We start from the raw sequence: 10,950 nt of genomic DNA, 5'->3' as shown, positions 1-10,950 counted from the left end.
TATTGTAAAATGTTTACAAAGTGGGAACATCTGTCGTGTATGGACTTCAATGCAGACAAACAAGTCCTCGCGGGAAAAATGTATTTGCTGATTTTTTTTTTCCTTGCAACATCTCTGCAAACAAACAAAAACAGCGGGCCTACCTCATAATCACTCCCAATCTTACCCATCTGTTTGTATTAGCAGATGTTAGACAAAGGAACCTAAATCATTGAATTCAAGCCCTTTATGAACCAGGAATTAGGAAGGATTAGGCATCTGAACAATTTACCCTGCTGCAATAATCTGTTCATTTACAAATAATGTTTATTAGATACATGCAAAATTATTAAGATGTTATTTGGGATAGTCAGCATGCTAACTAGGCCAACTTCTCTGTTGTCTACAGGCTCTACGGTAGGGACGACTGCACCGTAATGGGGAGGGTACGGCTATGCTAGAGGAAAAATAGGATATAACATGAGAAGAAACAGGTCTAAACACCCACAAAGTATAAAGCTTAAAAACATTTTATTTATTGATAATTATGTAAAGTTAGAAACAATATTAAAATACAGAAGCTGCTAAGCTGAATGCAGGGGAAACAAACCAATAACATAAAGTGTATTCATATTCGACTTGGTAAAATTAGACTAAAAAGGTCTGTCTCAATATGGTAACTGGGTTAGAATCCAGACAATTGGATGAACAAATGACCGATGTGAAAAAAAGGACTTTAAGCTAAAGAGATATATTTTTGCGTCAGAGTGTCTCCACAACTCCAGGCTGATACCATGAAGGCAGGAAGAGAGCTACTGGAAGGGTTTAACGTGCAACAAGCTACACAAGAAATCTCTATAAAGTGAACCTGCAAACACGACTAACCTAGCAATACACAATGGATACCAAATCTCAATTGTTTTGACATTTGTGAAGCACGAAAAGTACTTACAAGCGAATGTGAAAGTTTGGAATCTCCCCGTCACCCCAACGGACATTTCATTGCAAAATTCTTCAGGAGGCATGTGTTGGGGGAGGGAATGGATCAGAATATATTCAGGTGATTAGCCTATCATAGAATCGCCTTTCGGGGAGGTGTTGATCAGATGATGTCGATCATGTGATCGCTAAGAGAGCATGTATAATCAAACGGCAGTTGCACCAGCATCCTGTGTCTAAATCTCAGTTAGCGGTGCATGTGCAGTTGGCCACCATTGCAAACAAGGATCATCTGATCCACCGCCTCAGAACGCAAGCACACCGCCGCCATCAAGGAGACTGCCCATGTGCAATGTGCTCCTGATGTCCGTGTCTCAGAAGATCAGCAACACGCAAGCCGCACATGTGGAGGAATAGAAGGACATATCTCATGAGGCGTAAGTTTGAATTTATCGAATATAATGGTATACTGTAACTACCTCAGGAATGGAGTTAGTACCAAATGTATATGAAGGAATGACAGATGCATCGTGGTGAAAAATTGCTGTGAACTTACAGACAAGTCAGAATATATCACAATGCAAAACTATGATAAAAATAATAATAAATAAATATGCTAATATGTGAGTACTAGGTGAAATTCGGAAACAAGGTATGAATAAAATAAGGTGATGAAATGGCATAGGATGAATGTCTGCAATGTGAGAGTGGTGCAGAGAGGCGAAATTGTGAACTATAAATGTTTAGGTTGGGGCAGAAAAAGTTCCCGGAGCATGCTAACACATACTAAAGTGCCATTCTACTGGATTTACAATGTATATAATATAGAGCGTTGAAAGGATCAAAGCCTAATGTGACAAGTGAAAATTACACAGTTTATGGGATTTTGTAAACATATATCAGTCAAAAACCGTGTATTAGAAAAAAGAAGGGGCAAACAGTCCATGTACGTGACCACAAGTGACCTAGTGACTGAGGAAATTAAAACTACAAAAGAATAAGAAGTCCATATATGTATATAAATTAAGTAGACGTTGTGTAGGACTAAACTTAAAATATATTTGAAGGTGGCGACGATACAGAAGGAAGGGGAGGGAGAAAACTCCCCAACATCTCAGGCTGTGTGCACACGCTGCGGAAAAGGTGCGGATTCATCCGCGCGGATTTTGTACAATCCGCAGGTGAAACCGCAGGTCAAAAGACCTGCGGTTTTACCTGCGGATTGCTCTGCGGTTTTGCCCTGCGGTTTTTCATCTCCTCAATGGAGGAGATGGCAAACCGCAGGAGAATCCGCAGAAAGAATTGACATGTCAATTCTTTCTGCGGATTGAAAACCGCAGATAATCCGCGCGGAAAATTCCGCACCGTCTGCACTGCGGTTTTTGATTCCCATAGGGAATCATTGTACTGTACACCGCAGCTCTGCTGCGGGTCCGCAGCGGCCAAAACCGCTGCGGAACCGCAGCAAAATCCGCAGCGTGTGCACACAGCCTCAAACTTGCAAAAAAATTACATTACAGTGAAAAAAAAAGTGGGACTTGCACAAAAAAGTGGGCTAGGGCCCGAGTTCTTTTAAAGTCCTTTAGTCCATTCTTGTTGAGAAAAAGGTCGGAAGAGTCCCCACCAAAGTAGAGGGAAGTCCATTATGCAAAGGTGCAATACAGTCCATTCCAACAGAAAAGATAAAAGCGCTTCAGAGGATTACCTCTGTATTTGGAAGAAGTCCCTTAATTGGAGATGCAAGACAATCCTAGGATCTTACATGATCGTCATGTGTCACAAGATCTTATTTTGAACCTACAGGGCAATAATGACACATGTTTAGCATCATTAAGAGGCAAGGACACACAATACACTGAGATAAGCAAAATACCAAGACTCTGTAAAGAAAACATAGTTAAAGACAAAATAAGACTATAAAACATCCCAAACCCTAAAAATGTGATAAAAGGATACCCATATTATAAGAAGGAACCAAAGCTGAAGCTTTCATTGAGACCCGCTAGAGCCACTGTATTTAAACGGTATATCCAGTGGCTCCACCAGGTGGAGTGGACCCAAAGAAATTTGATCTATTGCCCTGATGTGAATCTTACTCGAGTCACAGTTGTGAAAGGGTCTAAAGTGCTTCAGCAGGGTTTTCAGTGGCTCATCCCCTTGTGCGGTTTTGGCCTTTTCAATTTCTCTGATGTGCTCTCTAGTTCTAATCTTTAGCTCACAGGTGGTCATGCCAATGTAGATCTTTCGACATGGACATTGAGCATAGTAGACTACACCCTTTGATTCACAAGTCTGTTGATGTCGAATCCTATAAACATGATTTCAATCTGAATTGCTGAATTCTTTACTCTTTACATAAATTTTTACAAGCCTTGCAGAAAGTGCATGGATAAAACCCAGGATAGGTTTCTTCATGGATTTAGCTCGCTTGTGGTCTGGTGAGTAGATGCTCCATACCAATAGATCACAGAGGCTACTAGATCACTTGGCGGTTATTGAGGGTCTAGATGGCAATATAGGTACATTTCAAAACAGCATCAGTTTTAAGGACTTTCCAGTGTTTAGTGATGATATTGGTCAGTTCATGCCACTGGCTATTAAAGGGTATGATCAATCTGATTTGTTGGTCAGAGCTGGTCCCCAGAGTATCTGTCATACGATATAGGAGATCATTTTGGTGGGGTCTTACAAGCCCTCTTATAGCCTCAACTAATCTAGCCACGTTCTCTTTGGCTATGTACCTGAGGAAGTAGACAGGATGTTCACGAAACGCGTAGTTTTATAGCCCTGAATAAAGTATGTAACTCTTCTGTACTCTGTGATTCCCTTGCCTGATTTTGGAGGAGCGCGGAATTGTCGGCATCTTGAATATCCTATCCAGAATCACAGGTGTTCAATTAGCATTTAGGTCCGGATTCATTGCTGGTCACTTCAGAACTCTCCAGAACTTTGTTACCATCCATTTCTGGGTGCTTCTTAAAAAAAGTTTATTGTCATTGTCTTGCAGGAAGACACATAACCTAGGACGCAAACCCACCTTTAAGATGTTTATTAGCTCTTCACATGAATTAAAGCAATGTGGAAGAAAAAGATGAAAATGTCATTTGTGCCCACAAAAATGTTGGAAAGCCCCCATATGTGACCCCATTTTGGAAATTATACCCCTCAATGAACTAGATGTTTCATGAGTACTTTGATCTTCCCAGAATTTTAGAATGTTGAACCATGAAAATTAAAAACTAAATATTTCCTGCAAAAATATTGCTTCACCCCCAAATTTTGAGTTTTCAGAAGGGTAACAAAAATAAATTGACCATACAATTTGCTGTGCAAATTCTCCTCAGTACACTGATGCCCTATATGTATTGGAAAATTACCGTTTGGGTGCACTGCAAGGTTCAGAAGGAAAGGAGCGCCAGTTGAATTCTTCGGCACAATTATGGCTGGAACAGATTGCGGATGCCATGTCACATTTGAAAAGTCCCCAACATGCCAAAATAGCAGAAACTTTCACAAGTAACCAAATTTTGGAAACTACACCTCTTGAGGAACTCACTTAGGGCTGTATTGAGCTTTCTTAACCCTCTGGTGATTCACAGACTTTTTTTTTCTAGTAAAATGTTTCTTTTCAGCCCAAGTGTCTAATTTTCAAAAGGTATAATTGGAAAAAATGAATTGTACAATTTGTATTGCAATTTCTCCTGAGTACATCAGCACCCCTTATGTGATTGAAAACAACTTTTTAGGCACAGTGCAAAGCTCAGAAGGGGAAGAGAGCCATACTGAAGTTCAGCTTTTGCTCGAATGATTTGAGTTTGTCGTATAACATTGACAGAGCACCTGATGTGCCAGACCAGGAGAACCCTCCATAAGTGATCCCATTTTACAAACTACACTTAACTATGAATTTATCTATGGGTTGAGGTGAGCATGTTGACACCACATGTGCCTCACAGAATTTTATAGCATTGGGCTGTGAAGAAAAAATGATTATATTTTTACACAGAAATTTTGTTTTCGCCTCAGATTTTACATTTTCAAATGGGGAATTGGGGAAAAATGGCAACAAAATTTGTCACACACTTTCTACTGAACGTTGAAATATATGTGGCTGTACAGTATGCTTTAGCCACATGGTGAGACTTGGGAGTGAAGGAGTGCTGTTTGACTCTTGGTGCACAGATTTTCCTAGTTTCCAAACACCATATACAGAGCCCCTAAGAGCCAGAAGAGCAGAATTCCCCCTCAAGTGACCCCATTAAAAAAATTACACACCTCTGAGAATTTATCTGCAGGTGTAGTAGTGTTTTATTGGGAACATTTTACAGAACATTTTGGATCACATTTACCTTGTGCTGCGCTGAGCACTTACATTGGTGTTTCCATCTAAATCTCCAAATGAAGTGAATCTGATGAAATCCCCTATAGATCCTGACAGATCCATTCACTGTAATGAAGCTGCAGAGATACTCTGGACTCTGTCTGGCCTCTGTTCACTCATGTACTTCTTTTCAGAAGTACACAAAACTGGTGCCAACTGCGCTTTTATGCACGCTTAAAAAGATGGAAATCTTCCACCAGAGGTTCTGTCCAAATCACGTATTTCAGAGATTTACGCGGAAACCCCAATGTAAGCGCTCAGCGTACAGCGCAGAGCAAATGTGAGCTGAGTCTTACTGCAATCTTTGTGATATAGCATGAACAAATCAACAGCAGATGAAGAATTGCTTTTATTTCTTTTTTATGCCATTCCTCGAGCAGTATAATTGATTAGACTACTCTATTATCCAGGGCAGTGTGATTACCTCGATACCAGATTTATATTGTTTTTTTAATATGTTTGGCTATTAGCACACACTAAAAGACAAATTTTTGCATCACTATATTTTGAGATACATAATTTTTATTTATTTCTGCTGGCAGAGTTGGGTCAGGGCTTGTTTTTTGAGTGACTTGTTGACGTTTTTATTGGTACCATTTTTGGCCTCATATTTTTATTGCTTTCTATTCCGATTTTTCGAAGGAACAAAATCAAGCAATTAAGGAATTGTTTTTTGTTTTATTAATAATAATAATAATAATCTTTATTTATTTAGCGCCAACATATTCCGCAGCACTTTACAGTTTAACAGTTTCAAACACAACAGTCATAAGTAACAATGTTAACAATACAATAATTAAAGCAGAATAAAACGACCCTGCAGTTGAGCGCTTACAATCTACAATTTGGTGGGGGAAATACAAAGTACAGATGTGTATTTACAATGATGGCCCAGCCATCTTGAGAGAGTGGGGGATAGATAGAGATAGTGAATGGGCTACACACACACACATATAAAATGACTTTGATTAGGGAAAGTGATAGGCCGCTCTGAACAAATGTGTTTTGAGGTAGCGCCTAAAACTATGCAAGCTGTGGATGGTCCTAATTTCTTGGGGTAGAGCATTCCAGAGGATTGGCACAGCACAGGAGAAGTTTTGGAGTCGGGAGTGGGAGGTACCGATTAGTGCAGTGGTTAGTCAAAAGTCATTTGCAGAGCACAGCGATTGGCTAGGCCAATAGACAGAAATGAGGGAGGAGATGTAAGTGGGTGCCGCACTGTGGAGAGCTTTGTGGGTGAGAACAAGTATTTTGAATTGGATCCTGTAATGAATGGGCAGCCAGTGTAACGAATGGCAAAGAGCGGACACGTCTGAGTACCAATTAGCCAGATGGATGACCCTGGCTGCTGCATTAAGGATGGACTGGAGAGGGCAAAGTCGAGTGAGGAGGAGGCTAATTAATAGAGCATTGCAGTAGTCCAGGCGGGAGTGGTCACGGTAACAGTGAGGGTTTCTGTTGTCTCCATGGTGAGAAAAGGGCGAATTCTAGAAATGTTCTTTCGGTGTAAGCAGCACGAGCCGGCAAAAGATTGTATATGGGAGGTGAAAGAGATTGGTGTCAAACATAACACCCAGACAGTGTGCCGGGGTGTTGTTATGGTGCCACGCATGGAGAGGGAAATGTCAGATTTAGAGAGGTTAGTAGACTGCGGGAGCAAAAGTTCTGTTTTTGGAGAGGTTGAGTTTCAGATAGAGGGCGGACATGATGTTGGAGACTGCGGACAGTCACTGGCGTTCTATAGTACAGTACAGCTGGGGTAAGGTCAGGGGATGATGTGTATAGTTGTATGTCATCAGAAAAAAGATGGTACTTAAAACCAAATCTGCTGATGGTCTGTCCTATTGAGGCCGTGTAGAGAGAGAAGAGAAGGGGGCCAAGGGCTGAGCCCTGAGGAACCCCAACAGTGAGAGGAAGAGAAGATGAAGTGGAGCCAGCAAACAAAACACTGAAGGGGCATTCAGAGAGTTAGGAAGAGAACCAGGAGAGGGCAGTGTCCTTAATGCCTAGTGACTGGAGCCTAGAGAATAGGAGATGGTGGTCAACAGTGTTTAAAGCTGCAGAAAGGTCGAGACGAATGAGCAGAGAGTGGTCACCGTTACATTTTGCTGTCAGAAGGTCATTGGTCACTTTGAGTGCAGTTTCTGTCGAATGTAGGGGGCGGAAGCCGGACTGTGAAGAGTCTAGGAGTGAACGAGTGGAGAGGTATCAGGTAAGGCGGGATTAGACAAGGTGCTCAAAGAGTTTAGAGATGAAGGGGAGATTGGAGACTGGTCTGTAGTTATTTGTACAGGATAGGTCGAGAGCGGGATCCTTTAATAATGAAGTATTGATAGAGTGTTTGAAGGAGGATGGGAAAATGCCCCAGGAGAGGGAGAGATTAAAGATTGTAGCAAGGTTAGTAGTGACGACTGGAGAGAGAGACTGGAAGAGATGTGAAAGAATGGGGTCAGTAATGCATGTTCAACAATAGTCAGTCAAAGAAAAAAGAAACATCCGGCACTGTCCCTGAGAAAGAAATACCCGCGAAGTCACTTATAACGGCTATCAGTGTGACACCTGTAACCCTTGCTGAACGGTGCTCTATCCATGTGAAGAAAAAACATGAAATATCATAGTAGAAAAAGACAGCAGGATGGCACTCACCGTTCTCTTGAAATGATTCACTTTATTTCATATTAATAAAGCATAGGCAATGGCACGGGAGAAATGCAAAAAGACGGACGACAGCCGTTTCGTGCACAATGCCTGTTGAAGTGAACGGTGAGTGCCATCCTGCTGTCTTTTTCTACTATGATATTTCAGTAATGCATGTAGTCAGACGAGAAGAACAGAGGAGACTTCTTCTTCTGTGATGGGATCAAATAAGGAGAGTGAGCCAGGGAAAATGCAGGGAGGTATGGGAGGCACAGCACCTGGTGGCTGGGAGAGGATTTCCTGATGGATATTATCTACTTTATAAAGTGGAAGGCCAGGTCATCAGCACAAATGTCTGTGATAGGGGCTTGTGCTTTCGGCCTGAGGAGAGAGTGTAAGGTGTCAAAAAGTTTCTTGGGGTTGTTGGATAGTGAGGAGATCGGGGTTGTTGGATAGTGAGGAGATCAGGGTTGTGTAGTAGGTCTGTTTGGCGAGGTGAATGGCAGAGTTATAGGTTCTTAACATAATTTTGAACTGGATGAAGTCTTCTGGTGTGCGAGTTTTCCTCCATAAGAGTTCAGCACTCCTAGAGCATCGCTGAGGAAATAGAGTTTGTGATGTGAGCCAGGGCTGTTTTACTCTGTGCTTGGAGGTTTTGAAGGTGAGGGGCGCTACTTGGTCAAGGTTGCTTCTGAGTGTCATTGTAGTGATGTACAGCCAGATCAGGACAGGAAAAAGAGGAGATTAGGGACAGTGATGAGTGTAGGAAGTCTGAAAGTGTATGAAGGTTAATGGTTTGTAGATTTCTGAATGAGTGGTAGATAGGAGTGTGCTGGGGTGGGCGAGGATTTGTGAGCGTGAATTTGAAAATGTTGTGGTCAGAGAGAGGGAGAGGTAAGTTATCTAGGTAGGAGATTGAACAGAGCCGGACAAAGACCAGGTCAAGGGTGTTACCATCTTTGTGTGTCTCGGAGGTTCAGAGCTGTGAGAGGCCGAGAGAAGTGGTTAGTGATAGAAGTTGGGATGCAGATGTGGAAGTGGGGCTGTTAATGGGAATGTTGAAGTCTCCCAGGATAAGGGTTGGTAGTTCTGAGGACATGAAGTGCTGCAGCCAGTCCGAGAAATGGTCAAGGAAGTGAGTGGGTGAGCCTGGGGGCCGATATATGACCGCTACTCTGAGGGAGAGGGGACGGAAGAGCCTGATGGTGTGGACCTTAAAAGAAGGGAATGAGAGTGATGGAACTGGGGGCATGACCTGTAAAGTGCATTGTGGGGACAGGAGTATGCTGTCTCCACCACCAAGTCTGTTTATGGGTCTCTGGGAATGGGAGAATTGTAAGCCACCATGGGAAAAGGAAGCAGGGAAGACAGTGTCAGAATCCTGAATCCAGGTTTCACTGAGAGCCAACAGATCAAGAGAGTTGTTCAGAAAGTAATTGTACAGGAAAGGAAGTTTGTTTCATACAGACTGTGGATTCCAGAGTGCACAATTAAAAGGAGATGAGGGAGTGCAGCTAATATTAATAAGGTTAGTAAGGTTTAGATGTGAGGTAGGGTAGAGGTTGAGGTTAGGGGATGGTGGACCGGGGTAGGGTGGGGGAAGTTGTCCCCTGAGATCAGCAGAAGTAGGAAGATAAAGAGCAAGTAGTTATTGGAATTGTAAGAAGTTTTTTTGTGCGATGTGTTTGGGCAAGATGGGCTGAGGTTTTTCAGGAAGGTCAGAAGTGCATTGATTTTTTAAGACCGTTCACAGTGTGGTAAAAGGGATATCTTTATTCTTCGGGTCAGTACTGTACTATTACAGCAATACCATATTTATATAATTTTTTTAAGTTTTGCCAATTTTACACAATAAAATCTATTTTACAGAAAAAATAATTGTTTTTGCATCGCTGTATTCTGAGAGGTATAGCTTTTCTATTTTTCAGCTGACTGAGCTGTATGGTGGCTTGTGTTTTTGAGGGACAAGATGACACTTTCAGGGATACCATTTTTATTCACATTTGTCTTTTGGAATACATTTTATTCCTTTTTTTGGCAGTATGATGAAGAAGCATATTTTTCTTCCAAGTTTTAATTATTTTTTTTACAATGTTCACTGAAGGGGTTAACTAATGTGACAGTTTCATAGATCAGGTCCTTCCAGATGTATTTAGGTAGTTCAACAGTCAGGGCAGTGCGGGCACCACTGTTGGCTGTGACAGCCAGAGTATAGCTATCATGTAAGCCAAGCTCCCAACGGCGATCGCACAGGAACAGCTCCTGTGTCAGGCATGATCGCTATGATGTACCCATATGTCATTGGTAGGGAACTCCGGCACGTCCATGACATATAGGTACAGGGTAGTGGGTGGCCGATCACGGCCGGGTGTCAGCTGATTCTCACAGCTGACACGCATCACTAGGTGTCAGGAGCGATCACAGGCCGCTACCGGCACTTTAACCCCAGAATACTGTGATCAAACACGATCGCAGCATTCCGGGAGCAGGCAGAGGGCTGATAGCCCCCCTGTCTTTGGATCGGAGACCCTGCTTGTGACGCGGGGGCCCGATCGCTGTCATGGTAACCCAATGCCGTCGTGACGACATCCGGGTTACCAGAGCAGAGAAACTTCCCGGTCATGCGAAATGCATGATCAGGAAGTCTCTCAGGTCAGTATGCAGAAAGTGCAGTGCTGACAGCTTCTATAGCATGCAGATGCTGCTTCATCTGCATGCTATAGAAGTGATCAGACTGCAAAACACGATTGTCCCATAGTGGGACTAAGTGTAAAAGTTAGAATAAAGTAAAAAAATGTTTTAAAATAATTGTAAAAATGTTTTAAAAAAATAATAATAAAAAATCAATATTTATTATATCACTAAATAAATATTTGAATGAAAAAAGAATCTAAACAATACAAGTACACATATTTGGTATCACCACATCTGTAATGACCCGACCTATAAAACTGTTACACTAGCTAACCCCTTTAGTGAACACCATAAAAAAACAAGGCAAAAAACAATGCTTT

General features: G+C 42.0%; 1 long non-coding RNA gene across 1 annotated transcript in view; it reads right to left on the bottom strand.

Moving 5' to 3' along the window:
* Positions 1-493: 493 nt before the first annotated feature.
* The window catches only part of LOC141101137 (uncharacterized), a 120,866-nt gene continuing 110,409 nt past the window's right edge, over positions 494-10,950 (bottom strand). The window contains exon 3 of the long non-coding RNA XR_012234897.1: positions 494-2,715. This is a non-coding gene — a long non-coding RNA (uncharacterized lncRNA). The remainder of the gene's footprint in view (positions 2,716-10,950) is intronic.

Source organism: Dendrobates tinctorius, unplaced genomic scaffold, assembly GCF_039654945.1.
Source record: "Dendrobates tinctorius isolate UK_male_01 unplaced genomic scaffold, ASM3965494v1 ptg000115l, whole genome shotgun sequence".
Classification (NCBI taxonomy): domain Eukaryota; kingdom Metazoa; phylum Chordata; class Amphibia; order Anura; family Dendrobatidae; genus Dendrobates; species Dendrobates tinctorius.
This window is presented reverse-complemented; position numbering and strand designations above follow the sequence as displayed.